We start from the raw sequence: 21,567 nt of genomic DNA, 5'->3' as shown, positions 1-21,567 counted from the left end.
GACAGTGTGAATGTAGTTAACACCATCGAACTGTGCTCTTAAAAATGCTCAGGGCCGGGGCGCCTGGGTGGCTCAGAGGGTTAAGTCTCTGCCTTTGGCTCAGGTCATGATCTCAAGTCCTGGGATCAAGCCCCACATCCAGCTCTCTGCTCAGCAGGGAGCCTGCTTCCCCCTCTCTCTGCCTGCCTCTCTGCGTACTTGTGATCTCTCTCTCTGTCAAATAAGTAAATAAACTCTTTTAAAAAAATGCTCAGGGGCTCAGTCCACTAAGCATCACCCTTCGGCTCAGGTCATGGTCCCAGGGTCCTGGGATTGAGCCCTGCATCAGGCTCCCTGCTCAGCGGGGAACCTGCTTCTCCCTCTCCCTCCGCCCCTCCCCCCTGCTCACGCTCTCTCTCCTCTCTCCAATAAATAAAATACTTTTTAAAAATAAAAATGCTCAAGATGTTAAATTTTACGGTTTGTGTATTTTAATGCAATTCAAAAATAAGAAAAGATTTTAAATAAAAAAAGAAGCCAAGAAGCTATCAAACTTAAAAAAAAAATTAAGCACAAGAATCCCTTCATTAATTTGGAGGAAATCTGGAAATCTCCCAAGGCCAAGGAGTAGCTTTAGGAGCAGACATAGGGGAGTGGCATCAAGTGATCAGCAGACAGGAGCTCCTCTGCTGATAAGAAGGGGACAAACCAGGGAAGGCCATCCCCTTTTCCCGTGTGAAATATCTGAGTCGACAGTGTTCCCTCTCGTTGGCTCTAAAACGGAACACGAGCCACATGGCGTAGGATGAATGTCTTCCCCAGACGCCGGCCAGGTGGGCCTTGTCCCTGGCTCTGTCTGCACACAGCAGGAACAGGTTAGCACATTTCACCGACTCCCCCTCCCTTCTGCTGTCCGCTTGTCAGCTTGCCTCACCCTGCGTCCTAGGGCACAGCCCTGCGCTTGTCTTTGCCCTTGGCTCTGAGCTGGAGGAGTTTACACTTTGTGCTTAAATCGTAGGAAATTCGATCTGGCCGCGCACCTTCCCCAGACCAAGCCATTTATCTTGTTTCTTTTGCAAATACCATCTGCAGTTTTTTCTCAAGATAAAAATAGGAAGAGGAGCTTATTCGGAGGGTCTGACGCTGGCCCCATTTGGGCGCCAGGCCTGGGGTCTGTCCTGGAGGGACATGGGGGACACCCCACAGGAAGGAGCACCCTGCTTCCTAGACAATCCCGGCCAGGAGGACCCAGGAGCACCTCCGAGGGGCCCTCTCCTGGTGGGCTCTGGAACCTCTTTCAGACCAAACCCTGGGGATGAGCAGATAGGAAGGGGCACTTGTAGTAGACATGGTACGCACAGGTGCCACAGCTTTTCCCTGCCCCTTAGCACCACGTGCCCACAGGGCACTCTAGAGGTCCACCTTGAAAGATCACTTAGCTCTCAGATCTGTCTTTAGGACCCGCAAGCTGGTTCCTGTGACAGCGTGGCTGGTGGTGGAGAGCCAGATTCCGGAGTCTGGAACTGAGTTTAACTACTGGCCCTTTGACCTTGTGTCCTCATTTGTAAAATGGGAATAGAGATGCATTATTCCTTCCTGGGGTCTGCTGGAATGTTTCTCTGTTTTTTTTTGTTTTTTGTTTGTTTTTTAAGATTTTATTTAGGGGTGCCTGGGTGGCTCAGGGGGTTGGGCCTCTGCCTTCAACTCAGGTCATGATCTCATGATCTCAGGGTCCTGGGATCAAGCCCTGCATCAGGCTCTCTGCTCCGCTGAGAGCCTGCTTTCCCCGCTCTCTCTGTCTGCCTCTCTGCCTACGTGTGATCTTTATCTCACTGTGTCAAACAAATAAAATAAAATCTTTTTTTAAAAGCCAAAAAAAAAAGAGCCAAAAAAAAAAGATTTTATTTATTTGTCAGAGAGAACACAAGCAGTGGGGAGCAGCAGGCAGAGGGAGAGGTAAGTAGAGGCAGAAGCAGGCTCCCTGCTGACCAAGGAGCCCGATGTGGGACTCGATCCCAGGACCCAGAGATCATGACCCGAGCCAAAGGCAGACACTTAACGGACTGAGCCACCCAGGCATCCCCCCCCCCATTTTTTTTTTAAGATTTTATTTATCCCTGGTTTAATTTACATACCAAGTGCAGGGTCATTTCAATAGGATGTGATTATGGTTACATCCTAATAAATGGAGACGGACTTCCCCCACAAAGGAAACCAACACGTAAGATAATTTCAAGGACATAATGTCTAGGAAGAAAAGCAAACAGAGAAGGAAGACCTTAATTTGAAAACACAATAATATGCAGATCAGGACATTTCCAAACATTGCAGGAGAAAAACCATGGTGATTTTCAATTGAAGGGATTTTTAAAAATTAAAATTTAATTACCCAAGTAATACATAGAATACCTACATATAAAAACTGGAAACATCGCACACTAGGCTTATCTAAAGTAGTTCCAGAGAGGGGGTGGGACACACCCAAGACCTCCCACCTTCCATTCCAGGCACCTATTTTTTTTTTTTTTAAGATTTATTTATTTGACACAGAGAGAGAGATCACAAGCAGGCAGAGCAGCAGGCAGGGAGAGAGGGGGAAACAGGCTCCCTGCTGAGCAGAGAGACCAATGCGGGGCTGGATCCCAGGACCCTGAGATCATGACCTGAACTGAAGGCAGCGGCTTAACCCATTGAGCCCCCCAGGCGCCCCCCAGGCACCTATTTTTAATCTGTTCCTGCCTACATTATTCTGTCTCCCTGGGAGAGGTGTTAGTTCACCATCGAAGAGAAAGCTGGTCCTGGCCGAACACAAAGGGATTTGTAAGATCTCTGACCTGTTAATTAGATAGGTTCTTTTGAGTTCCTCCAAAAGATCATATTGAGACCTTCTCCCTGGGGGGACCCCTGCCCAGACAGAACCTCCTTCCAGCATGGCTATTTCTGGCTTCCTTTGAAAAGAGTCACAATGACAAGGCAAAAAGGCTTTTCCTTACCATCCTCCCTGACTGCAAACCCAACACCTACTTCCAAAGCATTAGCTCAGCATGATGGCAGCAAGGTCCAGGGATTCACTTTCCTTGATTAAACGGACAATGCATTTGCCAACCAGAAGTCCTGGATTCCAGACTTGGGGTTGGGCTGGATTCAGAGTCTGTGGGGCCTCCCGGGGCAAGACAGCCTCCAGGATGATGACCAAGGGTGAATTTCCTATCCCCAGACCATGTGTGTGGATGAGCCAACACAGAGACAAACCCAGAACTAGGGACCTGCTTCCCCTCCCTCCTGGACCCATTTCTGAGGACACCTCCTCCTCACCAGACCCCAAACTCTCAGGCTTGGTTCTGGTTTCAAGTGTTAGCAGAGGGAGAGTGGGAATACCAGGACAGAGATTCACTCTTGCGTGTTCCCTCTTAGCCCAGCCATGGCGATGACAGAAACTGTCTCCCCCAAAGGACAGCAGTGCTGTTCTGTCCAGCTGCACAGGTGACAGGTTCTGCTCTCTTTCCCAAATGGGAAGAGTCCTGAGGCGTCAGAGGAGAGCACTCAATCCAATCCTGTTTTCACAGGAGGAAATTGAGGCCCAGAGGGGGATGGGTTTATCCAGAGCCATGGTCAGGCTTCCAGAATCCCAGCTCCTGCTCCCAGAATGGATACTACGGCTCTTCCTATAACATCCGGGATGTAAGGGAGCAGAATACATCAGGAAACCGCCTAGGGTCATGGGTAAGGGCACAGGCCCTGGGCTCAGACTGTCCAAGTTCAGTTTCTGCTTGGCCACTTGCCAACTTCAGGACACCAAACTGTCATTTAACTGCCATTTCATAGCCATTTAGCGTTAAGGTGTTCATTTATAAAATGAAGATAAAAATAGAAGCTGTCTCATACAATGGACGCCCAGTAGCCGACATGTGGTCAAGCACTCAATGAATTCTAGATATTGTTGTTATTAATTTTGACATCTTTCATGGAGGCCTCTAGGTGAATTAGGGAACGTTTATAATCAGGGGAAGGAGATGAGGGTATTCCTTTGCTATCTGTGGCCAGGTCTGTAAATCAGAATTACTGCTTTGGGTTTCCACTAACATCCAATCATGCCTAGAAATTGTGTATAAATCGTATATAATTTTAAAAAATTTTTTTAAATTTAAAAGGGCTCTGTGCTCAGCGGGGAGCCTGCTTCCTCCTCTCTCTCTCTGCCTGCCTCTCTGCCTACTTGTGATCTCTGTCAAATAAACAAATAAAATCTTAAAAAAAAATAAAACAAGCCAAATACATTCTATAAAAACCCCAAATCCTGGGACGTCTGGCTGGCTCAGTACAGCATGTGTCTCTTGATCCCAGAGTCATGAGTTTGAGCCCCACATGTGGCATACAGTTTACTTAAAATAAAATTAAAACAATAAAAAACTCCCCAAATCCCTTCACACCCACTAAGATGGCTCTAACTTAAAAAAAATAATAATAATAACAGGTGTTGGCATGGGTGTTGACTAAGATCTCCCCCGCAACCCCCCATGCATTACTGGTGGGATCAAAAAATAGTGCAGCCATTGTGGAAAGCAGTATGGCGGCCCCTCAAAAAAGTTAAACATAGAATTGCCATATGACCCAGCAAATCCACTTCTAGGTGTATGACCCAAAGAACTGAAAACGGGTCCTTGGACTGTTGTATCCAAATGCTCAGAGCAGCATTATTTACAACAACTCAAAGGTAGAACAATGCAAATGCCCACTATTGGACACATGAATTCATCAAATATGCAATATTATGCAGCCACGGTCAGGAGTGACATATAGACACATGTCACAATGGATGAATCTTGATGATCTCATGCTTGGTGAAGTAAACCAGACACAAAAGGACAAATATCATATAATCCCATTTGCATAAAATACTAAGGGTAGGGAAACCCATAGAGAGAGAAAGTAGGTTGGTGGTTGATGGAAGAGAGAGGAAGGGGGTTACGGGGAGCAATAGCTTACCCGTACAGGGTTGGGGTGGGTAATGAACATGTTTTGGAGCTAGACAGAGGCGGTGGTTGTACAATATTGTGAATGTGTTTGATGCCCCCAGAATTGTTTGCTTTAAAATGGTTCATGTGAGGGGTGCCTGGGTGGCTCAGTCACTCGGGTGCCCAGCTCTTGGTTTTGGCTCAGGGCACGGTCTCAGGGTCATGAGATTGAGCCCCAAGCTGGGCTCCACGTTCAGCGGGAAGTCTGCTTGAGGTTCTTTCTCTCTCTCTCCTTCCCCCTCTACGCCTCCCCCAGCTCCCGCTCTCTTTTTAAAATAAATAAATAAGATTTTTTTTTCCAAGATTTTATTTACTTATTTGACAGGCAGAGATCACAAATAGGCAGAGAGGCAGGCAGAGAGAGAGAGGAGGGAGCAGGCTCCCTGCTGAGCAGAGAGCCCAATGTGGGGCTCGATCCCAGGACCTGGGATCATGACCTGAGCAAAAGGCAGAGGCTCCAACCCACTGAGCCACCCAGGCGCCCCTAAAGAAGATCTTTAAATAAATAAATAAAATGATTCACGTTATGTTATGTAAATTTCACCTCCATGAATGAGCACACACACACAAGCACGCGTGTGCACACACCCCCATAACCCAGCTGGAAGGAACTTGCAATGGGGATGGCAGATCAGGGCCCAAGGCACTGCTTTAGGCCAGGCCACACTGCAGGTTATAAATGATAGAAAAAAAAAAAAAAATGACCTTTAAGAGTCTCTGTGTCCCTCAGAACGTGGCAGCTTCTACCACAAAGACTTCTCTTCCTGGGTGGGCTTCTCTAGAAAGAACCCCGATATTGCCAGGGACATTCAGGAGTGGCCTCATCGCATTGAAGAGGAGCTTAGATAAGAATTCTCCGATGTGCTAGTTGGGGGACCGTGGGAATGAAAGGATGAACCCAGAGTCCAGGGTCCCCGGAGCCATGGCTGCCGCAGGATTGAGGACAGCTCCCTGGGGCAGGTGACCTGTCTTTCCAAGCCCCCCCACCCCCAGCATCTCTGGACCTCTCTCCCAGCCCCCAAATGGTGCCCTGCTCCTAAAGGCTTTTCAGGTAGAATGCTTTCCACTCTTCCTGGGGCCTGACCCCCAAGAAGACAAAGAGCTTCCTCGAGGGGGTTGACTCAGATGGATACAGCAGGGTGGGAGTGGGCAGCGAGCCAGCCACGACCCCTGCCTCCCAGAGCCCACGAAATCCCTCCACACCTGCCCTCAGGTGCCTCTCACACTCACCTGCTCTGCCTGCCTGGGCCCTCCTGGCTCCCCACAGTGATAGGCGGCTTCCAAGCCCAGCCCCTCCTTTAGTATTATTATTTATCATCATAGACGCCTCGGTCTGGTTTATTTTAAGATCCTTAATTTCTGGGGTGCCTGGGTGGCTTAGTGAATTAAGCGTCTGCCTTCAGCTCAGGTCATGATCCCAGGGTCCTGGGATGAGCCCAGCATCAGGGTCCTGGCTCAGTGGGGAGCCTGCTTCTCCTTCTGCCCCTCCCCCCCACTCCTGCTTGTGTTTTCTCTCTCTGTCTCTCCAATAAATAAATAAAATCTTATTTTAAAAAAGTTTAATCGCTCCAGAACTAAGTCTGCCTAAGCAAGGCTGTGATTCTCAGCCAGAGGCGATGGTGTCCCACCTGAAAACATTTGTACTTGTCACAACTAGGGGGAGGCAGAGCTATGGGCATCTGGGGGGCAGAGGCCAGGGGCCCTGTTGGACCTCCTACCATGCACAGGACAGCTCCCCACCATAATGAAGACTGGTCCTGCCCCAGATGTCAGCAGGGCTGAGGTCACACTGAGGACCCAAGTGCGCTGGGAGAGAAGATCCAGGCCCGGGGTTCTCCAACCCTCGAAGGCAGGGTCTTGGCTAGGACCCCTGGAAATACTGACACAGTCTGAAGGCTCTGCAGATCTCTTTTGGAGAAGCAATGACTTGACGACCTAAACTTTTATTCAGTTGAAATCTATCCGTCGCAGAGTATCATTAGAATAAAGGCTGGATGTTGATACTGCTAAAATCTGTTTAAAAGACTGGGAGGTGGGTATTTGTGTGGCTCAGTGGGTTAAAGCCTCTGCCTTCTGCTCAGGTCATGATCTCGGTCCTGGGATCGAGGCCCACATTGGGGTCTCTGACTGGCAGGGAGCCTGCTCCCCCACCCCACTGCCTCTCTCTGCCTGCCTCTCTGCCTACTTGTGATCTCTGTCTGTCAAATACATTAAAAATAATAATAATAAAATAAATTAAAAGACTGGAAAGGGGCCCCAGAGAAGTTTTCTGGGGGAGATGGAAGCAGAAGCATTCTATAGCTCGATCTGGGTCGTAGAGGCATGAAAAAAACATTCCTCAAGATTTATGCATCTCAACTAAAAACCAACAGCTGAGGAAATTATAGTAGCAGAATGGAATGTGAGCTGGGTAAGTTTCTCAAGTTAAAACCGTGGCGAATTCTTGAGATCGCCAGGACAGCCTGAGATTCCAAGGATTTCTACTGCTTGGAGAAAGCGGCCATGGGCTCCCCGTCCTGCCCCCTCCCCCCTGCCCCCAGCCCTCCAGGACTCCGCGTGTTCATCTGTAGATGGGGTGAGTGGTCCCCACCTTGTTGAATCACTGTGAGAACTGAATTGTGATAGGGATGCGGGAGGTAGTAGATGGCCGTTTAGGGGAGGAACGGGGACCAGGATCTAGCGGCAGGGCTCATCCCAGCTCCGTGACCTGTGTGTCGGACCCTCTGAGCTTTGATTGCCGCCCTGGTGAAACAGAGTCAGCAGTACTCCCTGCCTCGTGGGAATGACTAATTTGACAATTAATCTGATCAATTAACAATGTTGAGCGCTTTTTGCCGCGCCTCCTCAGAGAATGCTGATGGCTATGATACCATGAGCCACCGTCCACAGGCACCCATGTGGTCCTCCTTACCCCGGAGGGACCAGCATCTACCCTTCCTGCCAGCAGCTTCTACCTTCTGAGTGGAGCCCAGGGGCAGAGGCAATGATCTGGACTGACAGGCAGAGGATGGAATGGGAGAACGTGAACTTGACAAGGGCAGGGAGATGCTAACAGGGTGATTCTCTAGATGCAGAAATGTGGAGATGTAGCAACCTATCACAGAAGGTAGGAGCCGTCAAAAAAACCGAGGGTGGAACTTGAGGTCTGAAACCCTGGGTTCCCGTCCTCGTTCTGCCTTTTACAGCCACACAAGCCATTCCGTGCGTCTGAGCCAGACTCGATGTACCTATCTGTAAGATGGGCATCACGGTGGCGCCCTGTCTCGAAGGGTGGTTTTGAGCATTCCACCTTGCAAGCTACATCACGTTTTGATCGAAAAGATTTTGTGTGCAGCTCAGGACGAGATCCAGAGCCGCGAGCCCAGCACTCTGAAAGAGGAAGTTGGCGAGGCTCTTCTCCCTTGGGCGACCAGAACATCCGTTTCTCACCGCAGAAGGGAGCGAGCCATGCATTGGTGCAGAGACATGATTGTATCCTGGCTGGGAGGAAGAGTAACTTTTTTCCTAGTCAGTGGCCCCACAACCTGGAGATGACAGTACTGGTGTTTCTGCGGTACTTTTTTCTCTCCCTCTAATTTAGAGTCCAACATTGTGTCCTCATGCGATAGAATTTGGGGGTTTGGGCACCGAGGGAGAAATGAGACACGGAGAGGGTAGGCATCGCACACAGACCCCACCGCACCCCCACTCCCTGCCTGCCCTTTGTGCCCTAAGCTTGTCTTTATGGAATTTTCAGGGAGAATGTTCAGGTGGCTTTGCTGAGCCTATAATCCAGGGACCCAAATAGGATGTCAGATTATGTAAAATAGCGGCAGCCCCGGGGCCCCCTCCGGAGGCCCCCTGCCACCTACTCCCCGCACCCCCCCCCCCCCCGAGCTCTGGCTATAGCAGGGGACACAGCACCGCAGTCACTCTGGATGGGACATATTGGCATTTGCCGCGACACAGCCAGGGGTCCTGATGGGGACTGAGCTAGAGCGAGCGTAGCAAGTCACAAAGTGGCATCTCAGCCAGGAGGTGAACAAATCAAGCAAAAAGCAGCCTACAGATGCATGTCTTTTTTTTTTCCCCCCCTGCACTGACGTTCATGGCTGCCCTACTTCCAGTCACTGGGTGTCTTTGACCGTGGGGTCCAGTGGAGTTTTTAATCAGCCCGGCTTACAACACTGCGACAAGAAGGCAGCAGGAAGCATCGGGGAACTGCCGTGAACGGCAAAAAAACAGGAATTTCACAACACAACGAGATAGTTCAAAAGCGACGTTACTCTGAATGAACCTCAAAAACATGATGCTGAGTGAAATAAGCCAGACACAGACGGTATAAATCCCGCGTGATCCTACTTGTATGAGATGCCTGGAGGGATCCCATCTGTAGAGATAAGTTCCCAGGACCCACGGTGAGAAAGTTCTGGAGATGGGTAGTGGGGAGTGTGATGGTCCTTCTGGGAAAGCCACAGAAGTGCACACTTACCGCTGCTTAAAATGGGAAACTTTATGTTCATATGTATTTTGCCATTATCAAAAATGGATGAGGACAAAAATGAAGTCACGCATGAGGGGGTGGTATGCGGGAGAGCCACGATCCTGACACGACTTAGCAGCAAATCAAGGGGAATTTCACGTCATGAGAAGCGTGGCTGAGTCGGGGAACTGCCCGGTGTCCCCCCCAACCCCAAGCAGGAAGGGTTGTCAGAGGGCATCTGCCGCTCTGTTCCAGCCGACAGAGCCAGGAGGGCAAACGCTGGCTCAGTGTGGTCAGATTGCTTGGCTTTCGAAAGAACTAGAAATCCTGATATTTTTCAGAATTTTTTTTTTAATTTTTAAGATTTGTATTTATTTTTTAAATATTTTAATTAATTAATTATTTGAGAGGGCCAGGGAGAAGCAGAAGGAGAGGGTCAGGCTGACTTCGAGCTGAGTATGGAGCCCGACGTGGGGCTCGATCCCAGGACCTCAAGATCACGGCTTGAACTGAAACCAAGCAAGAGTCCGGCGCTTCAACGGAGTCACCCAGGCACATCCCGAATCTTGATTTTTAGGGGAAGTCAGGTGGGAGTGATTTCAAAAGGTTTAAAAAATGCTTTGTAATCTAACACCATGCAGGCCATTAAATGAAACCCATTCATCAGTTTAAAAAAAAAAAAAAATGTCCATTGAGACTTGACCCATGGATAAGAACTTGAACCAAAGTTAGGAAGTTACAAATTCATGTTCACTTCTGACAGTATTTTGTCGACTCTCTTCGAAAATAGAACTAAGTCGTCCGCTGTCACGGTTGCTCCTGCAGCGTGGATGGGGAGAAACGGTGCTTTCTGCCCCTGTTTTGGGATCTCTCCTGCTGCCGCTCTGTCCCTGTGGGGACTTGTCTGTCCTGTAACATGCCGATGTGAGGATGATCGGGACCTACCTAGACCTGGTTCAGCCTGAGCTCCGGGACCATCCCCAGCACACTGTGCCACGCCCTTTGCCCCACCACTGGAAGCAAGGATGCATTCTGGCGTGCATGCCTTTTCATAAAAGAAAGGATTTCCTGCCCACATGGGGGTCAGTCACCTGAGCTCCTAAGCAGCCTCATTCAACTCCTGCTCCTCTCCCCTCCCTCTGTCCATGCCCAAACCAGCTTTTCCCCTTTCTTTGCTCCCTTGCCCTGCTCTCCTTTGTCCTCTAGCTCCCCAGCACAGAGCTCCTTCATTCTCCTTGGGCTTTACCCCAAATCATATGGCCTCAGGCACCTCGGGTCTTGCAAACTGAGGCTGGGAAACGGGAGGGTGCCCGGTGTTTTCCTGCAGAAGCGTCAAGACTAAGCTTGAAACAAACAGAATCAGCCTAAGGAGAATGACTGACTCTCAAAATATTACGTATTTGGGATCGTTACCCCCTGTCAGATGTATGACTTGCAAATACATCCTTCCATTCCATAGGCTGCCTTTTTGTTTTGGTGATGGTTTCCTTTACCGTACAGAAACTTTTTAGTCTGATGTGTTCTCGCTTGTTTATTTGTGCTTTTGTTGCCTTTGCTTTTGGTGTCAAATCCAAAAAAAATCATTGCCATGACTGATGTCCAAGAGCTCACCACCTATGTTTTGTTCTAGGGCTACTATCATTTCAGGCATTCACATTCAAGTCTTTAATCGTTCTGAGCTAATTTTTGTGTGTGGCATAAGACAGCAGTCCAGTTTCATTCTTTTGCCTGCGGCCATTCAGTTTTTTCCGTAAAATACCATTTATCGAAGAGACTGCCCTTTCCCCCACTGTACACTCTTGGGTCCTTTGTCATAAATGAATGGACCATAAATGGGTGTGTTTGTTTTGGGGCCCCGCCCTCCTATTCCATTGATCTATGCCTCTGGTTTTATGCCAGTACCATACAGTTTCAATATTCTAGCTTTGCAATATAGTTGCAAATCAGGGAGCAGGATGTCCCCAGCTTTATTCTTCTTTCTCCCGGATTGCTTTAGCTTTTCTGGGGGGGGTCTTCGTGGGTCCCCACAAATTTTAGGATTGTTTGTTCTATTTCTGTAAAAAAAAAAAAAGGCATTGGAAAAAAAAAAGGCATTGGAATTTTGATAGGGATGGCACTGAATCTAGATTTCTTTGGGTAGTGTGGGACATTGTAAAGAGTTTATTTATTTATTTATTTATTTGAGAAAGAGGGGAGGGGGTCAAGCAGGGGGAGGGGCAGAAGAGGAGGGAGAGGGAGAGGGAAAGAATCCCAAGCAGACTCCACACTGAGCACGGAGCCCAGCGCAGGGCTTGATCTCACGACCCTGAGATCATGATCTGAGCCAAAACCAGGAGTAAGAGGCTTCACTGAGTGAGCCACACAGGCACCCTGGGTTGGTCGTGTGGGTGTTTCAACAATATAAATTCTTTCAACCCATGAGCCTCTTTCCATTCATTTGTGTCTTTTAAAATTTCTTCCATCAATGTCTTATGGTTTTCATTGCCCAAGTCTTTCATCTCTGGCTGAACTGATTTCGAGGTGTTTCATTCTTTCTGTTGCAATTGACATAGGGTGGTTTTCTCTCGTCGGAAGAATTACGATACCTATTTTTCTTTTTGTGTTTTCCTAGAATTCCACCCACCGTGCGCCTATATTTCCACGGTAGCCAGAAAAAAAAAAGATATTTTTTTTAAGGACACCTCTGTGCGCACACCCAAACCAGGGCCATGGGGAGGACGGGAAGAGCTGAGGATGAAGCTTCCCAAGGAATATTCCCCCTAAAGCAAAGACTTGCAACCGTAAGAGAGCTAGTTCTGTGACTCTGTGCACGTTATTTAATCCCTCCAAGACTTGGTTTCTTTACCTGTAAAATGGGTGAATAACACCTGCGGCGAGGACTGAAAGCTGTACCGTCCAATATGACAGTCACTAGCCCCATGTGGCTGTTCAAAGGTAAAGGTATTAAAATGAAACTCAGTCCTTCAGTTGCACTGGGCACATTTCAAGGGCTCCGTAGCCCTTGTCTTACAGTGTGGCTAGTGGCTAGCGTGGCTAGTGGCTTATATGTGGCTAGTGGCTATCGTACTGGTCAGTGCAGATATAGGATACATTCATCGTGGCGGAAGTTGTAAGGGACATGCCAGCCCGAGTCACATACAACGCCCAGCCCATGGTCAGGACCCAAGAAGGCGGCTGTGATTATGACCATGATTCGCCGTGATTTCTCACGGCGAGGCCCACGGCAGCGGGGAGGGAAATGAGAAGAGAGCCTCTTGCTGAGAACTGAGGTAGGGGGAAGCAAAGGAGAAACAAGATTGGAGTTTTTGCTGGTGAGGACAAAGATCACTAGTTCAGCTCCCCTCCCCTCTTTGCATCAGCAGAAAGGGACCTCCAGGACAAACCCGGTGAGCTTCTCCCTTCCCGGGACACCCAGCCACTTGCCAGGAGACAGCCTGGGTGGGAGCTCTGTGGTTAGCTTCACCTATCAAGAGGGACAAGGGGAATGGCTTCCTCCGGATTGGATATCAAATTTCTGAATCATGGAGAAGGTTCCGGTGATGAACCTTAGCTGTTTCAAGCAATTGTGTGTGTGTGCGCGTGCGCGCATGTGCGTGGATGTGTATGTGTGTGTGGTGCGTTCTTGAGGGAGCTACTGAAAGACAGAGGGAGAGAACCAGAATTATTTTGCCCTGGGCTGCATCATCTCTGCTAAAATTTGACTTTGTCACATTCCATGCAAGTTAAGCCTGGGGCAGGGGCTGTGGAAGAGCTGCATTCAGCATCTGGCCCTTGAACATTTCCCAAATTAGGGAAATGGGTCACCTCCTGTGGCGTTGGATCTAGCTGCCAGCTTTGGGGGTCAGAAACAGAAACCAAAAGGGACCTCCACCAGAAGTCTCGTCCCCTGGACGCACGTGGCAAGGGGGAGTGGGGGGAGCGAAGTTCCTGGCTTCTCCCTGCATACAGATATCAGCCCTCCATGTGAAATTTCATTTCGGCACCTTAAGAGGCGCTCTGCCAAGCACGTCTATTTCGATCCTGCAGCCGTGATCACACTCACTGAGTGGGTGTGAAGAGCTGAGCACCAGGACTTTCCAGCTGAACCCACAGGGCCCCTCTTCCCTCCCAGTGCTGGCCTCTAGCTCCCGTGGTTGGGGCTGCAAGGAACAAGCCTTCCCTCCATTCAGAAAGACCATTCACGCCATCCATGGGCTTTGTGGGGCCGACCTTGCACGGGGTGGCCGGACCATTCCCGTGTAATTAGCATTTGATGTTTCTTGGGGCGTTTGGGAATGGCTTTCTTGTGCACACCCAGAAATGTCATCCTTATGACGGGGAGGGGACTAGGATGCTCTTTGTTTGTCAGATCCTGGTGCAGATGCTCTGATTGGGTTACCAAGTGTCTCTCGGAAGAAGGAAGGGAAGCTGGACAGCTCAGGGGAACGGGCTGTGAACGGGGCTTCTCACATCTCTCGGTCACTGGTTTGGCTTGGGTCCTGCAGAGGACAGCCAAATGGCACCCCCTTCCACCTCCCTGTAGGAGAAGCCGGGGGTCCTGGGTCATTCCCCTGGTCAGTATCACGTGGCATGGACCACCATGGGATTCACTGACCACTGTCTCCAAAAGGGCTCCATCAGAGGCAGCAAAATGGCTCCCACCAAGGCCAAGGTCAGCCTCTAGAGTGCTTTAATGGGTCCATACCAAGTTTGAGAAAAATTATGACTAACTGCCAATATTGAGAATTTGAGAGATTTTATGTAGAAAAAAAAAAAACTGCATTTCCAGGTGCTCTTGAAAAATCCAACTATCTGGGTGCACTGAGCCCACGTGACCGGCTGCCAAGAGACCCTGGGCTGAACTTCTGGAACCGCCGCCCCTCTCACGGTGAGCCTCGGTGCCCACTGGCCTCTCACCCAGGCCACCTCTGCTCAGGCCCCACGAACCCTTAAATGCTCTGCGCCAGGGCAGAAACGGTAATTATTCCAGAAGGTTGCTCTGATCAGGAAGGACTCCTCGGGCCTGAGGCCCGAAACTCACTTCAGCTGTCCCAAATGTTTATGAGGCATTTTCCCCACAATGACCTCACCTGACCCTCCTAAGGCAGGACGGGGTAATTACCTGCAGCAGGAGATCATTGGGGCCTGATAAATGCCCACGTGATGGCCTGAAATGTATGTGGGGGTGGGGTGGGCACAGGTGATACGGCCCGGATCATTGGGGAACTTAAGGTTCCTGCGCTTGGAAGACGCAAGGAACTGTCGAATAGAGGGACCTGGGCGAAGGGAGAGCCAGAGGGTCGCGCGCGGAGGGCCTCGAGACCCAGCCACGGACTCGGCACCGCGGTCAGGGGCGACCCCTGGTGGACGTGCGGAGGCGTGCGCCCCCTTTCTCTGAAATTTACCAACCCGATTGACAGCTGGGTAGGCAGCGGGCTCCAGCCAATACACAAAATGTGTGGTTTTTACTATTACTACCATTGTTACTCCTTTTCAGAGCTGAGGAAATCCTTGTCCGGAGAAGTAAAGTAGAGTGAGAGTGGAAGGTGGTTGCAGGGCTCGGGGAGGGGGAAGGGGGTGAGTGTTTAACTGGGACACAGTCTCCCTGTCGGAGGATGAGAATGTTTTGGAGAAGGATGGTAGGAACAGCTGCACGACAGCATGAATGTGTTTAATGTTCCTGAACGGTGTGCTTAAAAATGGTGAAGATGGGGGCGCCTGGGTGGCTCAGTGGGTTGAACCTCTGCCTTCAGCTCAGGTCATGATCTCAGGGTCCTGGGATCGAGCCCTGCATCGGGCTCTCTGCTCAGCAGGGAGCCTGCTTCCTCCTCTCTCTCTGCCTGGCTCTGTCTACTTGTGATCTCTCTCTCTGTGTCAAATAAATAAAATATTTTTAAAAATGGTGAAGATGCTTATTTTCCTATTAAGTATATTTGCTACAATTTCTAAAAAGATTTTAAAAATTACAGGTCACCTTTCTGCAGGACCCCTGTCCCTGCCCTGCCACCCCCCCCCCCACAGGGGAAGAAGGTGGTTCTCCCCAAGGAGAGAACCAGCCCAAGCCCGCCCCAGGCTACTCTCCATGTACCCACTTATCTCTCTGAAACCCCCCATACTAACCCCCTGTCCCTCAGCCTTACCTCCTCGGTCAGTGGACACAGGCTGACCGGGACTTGGAACACATCACCCTCCCTCTCTTGGGCCTCTGGACCATCTGGGTCACCCCACCTCCCTCTTCCCTGAGTGACTGGTTTTTCAGGCAGTTTTTCTCTCACTTTACTGAGCAGTATCAGATGTCCAGCCTCTCCTTTCTCCTCTCAACCTCCCTTGCCCCATGACACGCACAAAGAGAAAGACTTCTACTGCTGGGCCTTAGGTTAAAATGCTGGTTTTATCATCACTCAGGTGAGCGGAGGCCAGCAGATGAGGAGATGATTGTCATTGGAAGGATAGTTTGGGGGCGCCTGGGTGGCTCAGTCGGTGACACCTCTCCTTGGACTCGGGTCATGATCTCAGGGGTCTGGGATCGAGTCCTGCATCAGGACTCCCCTGCTTCTCCCTCTGCCCCTCCCCCATGCTTGCGGTCACTCTCGCTCTCTCTCAAATAAGTAAATAAAATCTTAAAAAAAAAAATGCCTCAGAAAAAAAAAATAAATAAAACAAAAAACGTAATTAATAGAGGCTCAAGTCAAGCCCGCGAGGCTGTCGGCCTCAGGCTTCCCTTTCTCTAGAGCGGAGACCCTACTCTCCTGTCATTCCAGGATCAGGTGCAGGAAACTCAAACTTGGGGACCTCCTTCCTGGTTTGCTGGTGAGCTTGTGACCAGGGTCACAGCAATGAAACAACTTCTCCATTATTTACCACCTTCCCTTCATCCCCCTCTCCCAAGAGCGGCGGGGCCCTTCCAACCGTGAGAGGGCTCAGTGTGGACCTGGGGTGTGAGGTCTCCTCTAAGCTTGGATAGAATGACTGAAGGTTTCTCTAGCGGATTGGGGTCCCTGCCAAGAGATGAGACTCTTCGCAGCTTCTCTTAAATCCAGCCACCGACCTGATAGCTCGATCCAAGAATTCCCTGCAAAATCTATAAAAATACCTCCTCAGTCTTGCCTGCTTCGATGACAGTCTTTCGTATTTATGCCTTCCCATGCCTCTTCTTCACCTGATTTGCAAAAATCCTGCCAACATCTGACTCGTCTGACAGCCAAAGCTCCCTTTACCCAGACAAGACTTTTCCCGTGAGATTCGCACACGCCCCCACGCCAGCCGACTGAGAACTGCATGCAAAGGGCAGCTCCACTGACTTAACAAAATAATGATTTATTGAAATACCAATTTCTGTCTTGTTCCTGCTGCTGGAGCCGAAAGAGTGAACCAGGTCCTGTTTTCTTCCCATCCCTCACACCTGCCTGGTGGCAGGCAGCCTGCAGGGGTTCTGAGCCCCTTTGGCCCCCCAGAGGGTAAAGATAAGTATGCTCTAGTCAGAAGGCTGCAGATGAAGCTCTAAGTCTATTATGTAATTTCGAGTCAATCCCTCAAGCCTCAGTTTCCCCATCTGCAAAACAATGGTGCAATGTTTTTAATGATCATGATTCTCTCTCTCACTCTCTCCCTTTGCCCTTCTCCCTTGAATCTTTTTCTCTAGAATAAATAAATGAATCTTAAAAAAAAAAAAAAAGACGGGGCGCCTGGGTGGCTCAGTGGGTTAAAGCCTCTGCCTTCGGCTCAGGTCATGATCCCAGGGTTCTGGGATTTCGCCTCACATCGGACTCTCTGCTCAGCAGGGATCCTCCTTCCCTTCCTCTCTCTCTCTCTGCCTGCTGCTCTGCCTACTTGTGATCTGAAAAGACCCAGCAGATGAGGGGGCCACGCTATCCTTTCTCTCTGTTCTGCAGACACTCCTCTGTATTCTTGGCTGACTCTTGAAAGCCTGGAGTTTGAAACCACACTCTTTTGACCCCAATCCCGGTGCCACGACTTCCTGCTAAGTGACCTGCCTTGGTTTCCTCGTTTGAAAAACAGGGACATTGTGCACACCAGCTTTGATGGAAGGTTCTGGATCTTAATGCAGGTAAAGTGTTCAGAACAGTGCTGGTCAGTGTAAGGAACAGCTGATTGAAGTCAGCTGTTGTTACTGTAGTTGGAGATACTGATGGCTCCTCTGGGCCTTAGTGTGCTCATCTATGAAATGGGAATATTCCGTGGCCTAGCAAGGGACAGAGAGTCAGTGTAAGGTCTCAGTGCCAGCTCTGAGTCCCAGCAGCTATTACAGATTTGCTTAACAGCTGACATATTTATGGCTCAGCTGTGTTCAGCAGTGGATTCCCAGTGTTTTGTAGCATACAGCAAGATCACATGAATTAGAAGTGAATGAAAAGGGGCACCTGGGTGGCTCAGTTGGTTAAGTGTTTGCCTTCCGCTCAGGTCATGATCCCAAGGTTCTGGGATCGAGTTCCCCATCGGGCTCCCTGCTTGGCAGGGAGCCTGCTTCTCCCCCTCCTTTGGCAGCTCCCCCTGCTTGTGCTCTCTCTCTGTGTGTCAAATAAATGCATAAAATCTTAAAAAAAAAAAAAAAACGGAAGTGAACAAGGAAAATGGAAAACAGAGGCATAAAATAGACCTGGGAATGAGGATAAAAGAGAATCAGATGCAGCATCATCTCTATCCTCCCCTGAGCTCAGGGGGAGCACAGGTAGAACTTCCCGCAGATGCACTCAGTCTGGATTCAGAATCCCCGAGCCCCGTGGCGTGCAGCAAACCTCTTGTTTAAATCAGGCATCTGTCTTTTCAAGTGAGTGCTAGAGGGAAGACGTTCTCCTATTCCTGTTTTTCCAGCCCTGTCCTTGTCACCTTTCCTGGCATTCAAGAGTCACCTGTGTTCTAAGAAAATCAGCTCTTTCATGGAGAACCAGCCAGCCACGGGGGGCTTTCAGCAAGTCGCCCTCTGCTCTGGACCTCTGCAGAGAGGACTGACCCACACGCTCTCTCTGGGGGAACTTTCTGGTCCCTACTGGGGTCCCTACTGTTCCCAGCTCTTCGGCTGCTGTGCTCTTGACAGAGTGGCCCACCAAGGGGCCAAAGGAGAAGGTGAGGAAAAATATTCTCTCGGTTGCAGATACAGGGGTCAGAATACTACTACTTCATCGAAGGGGAATGCAGTGGTCCTTGGAAATAACATCTTCTTGTTCTCTCTCTCTCTCTTTTAAGAGTATTTGTTTATTTGAGAGAGAGAGAGTGAGCAAGAGAGTTCTGGAAGACAGAAACCCTAGATTAAGGTGGGGCAGGGTTTTTCTTTCTTTCTTTTTTTTTTAAAGCTTTCATTTATTTATTCAGCAGACAGAGATCACAAGCAGGCAGAGAGGCTGGCAGAGAGAGAGAGGAGGAAGCAGGTTCCTCCCAGAGCAGAAAGCCCAAAGTGGAGCTCGATCCCAGAACCCTGAGGTCATGACCTGAGCCGAAGGCAGAGGACTTAACCCACTGAGCCACCCAGGCGCCCCTGGGTTTCTTCTTTCTGAGGCTGAGGGAGAATCAGCTCCCAGCCTCTCCTGCTACCCCTGGCTTCTAGGGTTTTCCTGCCATCATTGGCTTAGAGATGTATCACCCTGATCTCTGCCTTCCTCTGCACGTGGCCTTCTCCCTGTGGCGTGCCTGTGTCTAAACTTCCCCTTTCTAGAAGGACGTCCGTCATATTGAGGTACGGCCCACCCTAACGACCTGATTTTCACTAGATGACCTCTGCAAAGGCCTATTTCCAAATACAGTCATATTCTACGATACTGAGGTTAGGACTTTGATATGCCTTTTTTTTTTTTTTTTGGAGGGAGAACATAATTCAGCCCACACCACGTGGCAGGAATGACATGTTCGCTATGATGAGGAGGAGGAGGGTAAATATAAATAAGTAATTCAGAGCCTCGACCTCCCTCTGCCCTCGCCAAATGTCACTTGCACCTGTTCACAAGAGCCAGGAAGTGACGTTTTCTTCATAAATGGTTATTTCTTGGGGCCCCTGGGTGGGCTCAGTTCGTTGGGTGTCCGACTCTTGGTTTCAGCTCAGTCCAGGATCTCAGGGTCATGAGATCGAGCCCCGCATCGGGCTCTGCACTCAGCACAGAGTCTGCTTCTCCCTCTCCCTCTCCCCACCCCGGCCCCCTCTCCCTGCTCCTGAGCTCTGTCTGTCTGTCTGTCTCTCTCTCTGAATAGATACAAAAAAATAAAATAAAATCTTTTGGAGAAATGGTTATTTCTTTTTCAGGGAAACCCTTGTATTTTAAGCCGCTTGAGGACAGGAACCACATCTTCTAGTGCTTGGGGGCTCCCTCCGTAGAACTCACACTTAGGACCTTCTGAGAAGTAGGTTTCCAACAGCCTCGGTGCGAACCAAGTCCTCGAGGAACCCTTCATGGTGCCCTCCTTTTCCAGCCATTTCTGCTCCCAGGCTTCATTGGAAGCTTCTTTGGAGTGGGGGAGGGGGGACTTGTTGAAGCTTCAGTTTCGAGAAACATGTGTTTGCATTACTATCTGCGTGGTTAATTGCCACCACCCACCTCAAGGGATTATTAGTATTTAAAACCAGATGTAGCATTTTGTAAATCTTTTACAATTCACAGATGGAGGATACATCCACGACACTGCTCACTGTCGGATCTGAGAATCCTGTGACGTAGGCAGTGTCCTCACCATGCCGCCACCCCCCACCCCAAGCCAGACACGTGCTTCAGAATGATCCTTCTTTCCGCAGACCCGAAGTGACTGGTTTCTGTATGCACGCGTGCTGAATGTCCGTTGTTCACACTTACGTATTCTTGTCCTTTTCTGAAGGATTCTGAGACATTTGACCATTTGTTCGGTGGCGAGGACAATAATAAGGAAAGAAAAATGCTTTGCTCTTCCTGTGGAATTAATTTTTAAGGGAGAGGGAAAAAAAATAAAGAAAATGCAGAATGTTCCTAAAGTCTGGGAAGACCAATAATATTTTTCGACAGATTGATGTTCTCAGTGACATCGTGTAGACTTGCATATGTTGTCAGATGTCATGGAATAAAAAAGGCACCGCCTGAAGGAAAGCGTATGGTCTTTTTTGTTTTAAATCATGTGAATTCAGTACTTGGAATCCTGCATCTTCTGCTTTGGAACTTCTTTTTTGTGTGGACTTGGCTCCCAAAACTGTGACAGTTAGCCCCAGATTGGGGTTTTAGTCCGGCTCTACCCACCAGAAACTGGACGCAATGGGAGAAGTAAATAAAAGTAGAGAACTTGGGGTGCCTGGGTGGTTCAGTCAGTTAAGCGTCTGCCTTCAGCTCAGGTCATGATCTCGGGGTCCTGGGATCGAGCCCCGCATCGGGCTTTCTGCTCAGCAGGGAGCCTGCTTCCTCCTCTCTCTCTGCCTGGCTCTCTGCCTACTTGTGTTCTTGCTCTCTCTCTCTGTCAAATAAATAAATAAAATCTTAAAATTAAAAAAAAAAGTAGAGAACAGGGGTGAGGGGCGAGAGGCTACTGAACCAAAGGAACTTTCTAGAAGCTGAGCAGTCCTGTGTGAAGAGCAACGCTTCTGCCCCCTCAGAGTGGGCTAGGCTTGGAGCATCCAGGGCTTTCTGTACGGGCACCCCCGAATCTGTGTCCCTGGGAGAAGTATTGGGTGAGATGGAGAGGAGCAGAATGGATGACCCCCAAAAGTCTTCTGTAAGATTCACAGACAGTGGCAGCCAGGACCAGTCATTGCTTGTGGTCAGCAAATATGCCTCCAGTTCTGGGACAGCACGCACTTCCAGAGTGGCCAGGGGATCCCCAGGCCCCAGCCTAAGGACCCTGCAGGGGTGACGATCCTCCTAGGCCCACACCCCACCACGATGCTCTGCCTTCACCCCTGCCGTCCGTGCTGCAAGCCCCAGCACCACGAAGATGGGGTGCTGGCCCCCAGGACACCAGGACAGAGTCACAGGGAACAGTCCCCAGGGACCAGCATCACTTCTGACATCAATGGCAAGTTTGAGAGGCTCCCGCAAAATCACCCTCAGGTTTGCTGATTCTCTGGAAGGACTCACAGGACTCACTGAAAGCAAAGGAGGCAGACTAGAATCCCCCAAGGGCGCCTTCCACTGTCCCCCAGAGGCAGGCTCCTCCGAGCCCCCCTCGCCA

This window comes from Mustela nivalis (assembly GCF_964662115.1).
Source record: "Mustela nivalis genome assembly, chromosome: 19".
Taxonomy (NCBI): Eukaryota; Metazoa; Chordata; class Mammalia; order Carnivora; family Mustelidae; genus Mustela; species Mustela nivalis.
Note: the sequence above shows the minus strand (reverse complement) of the source record.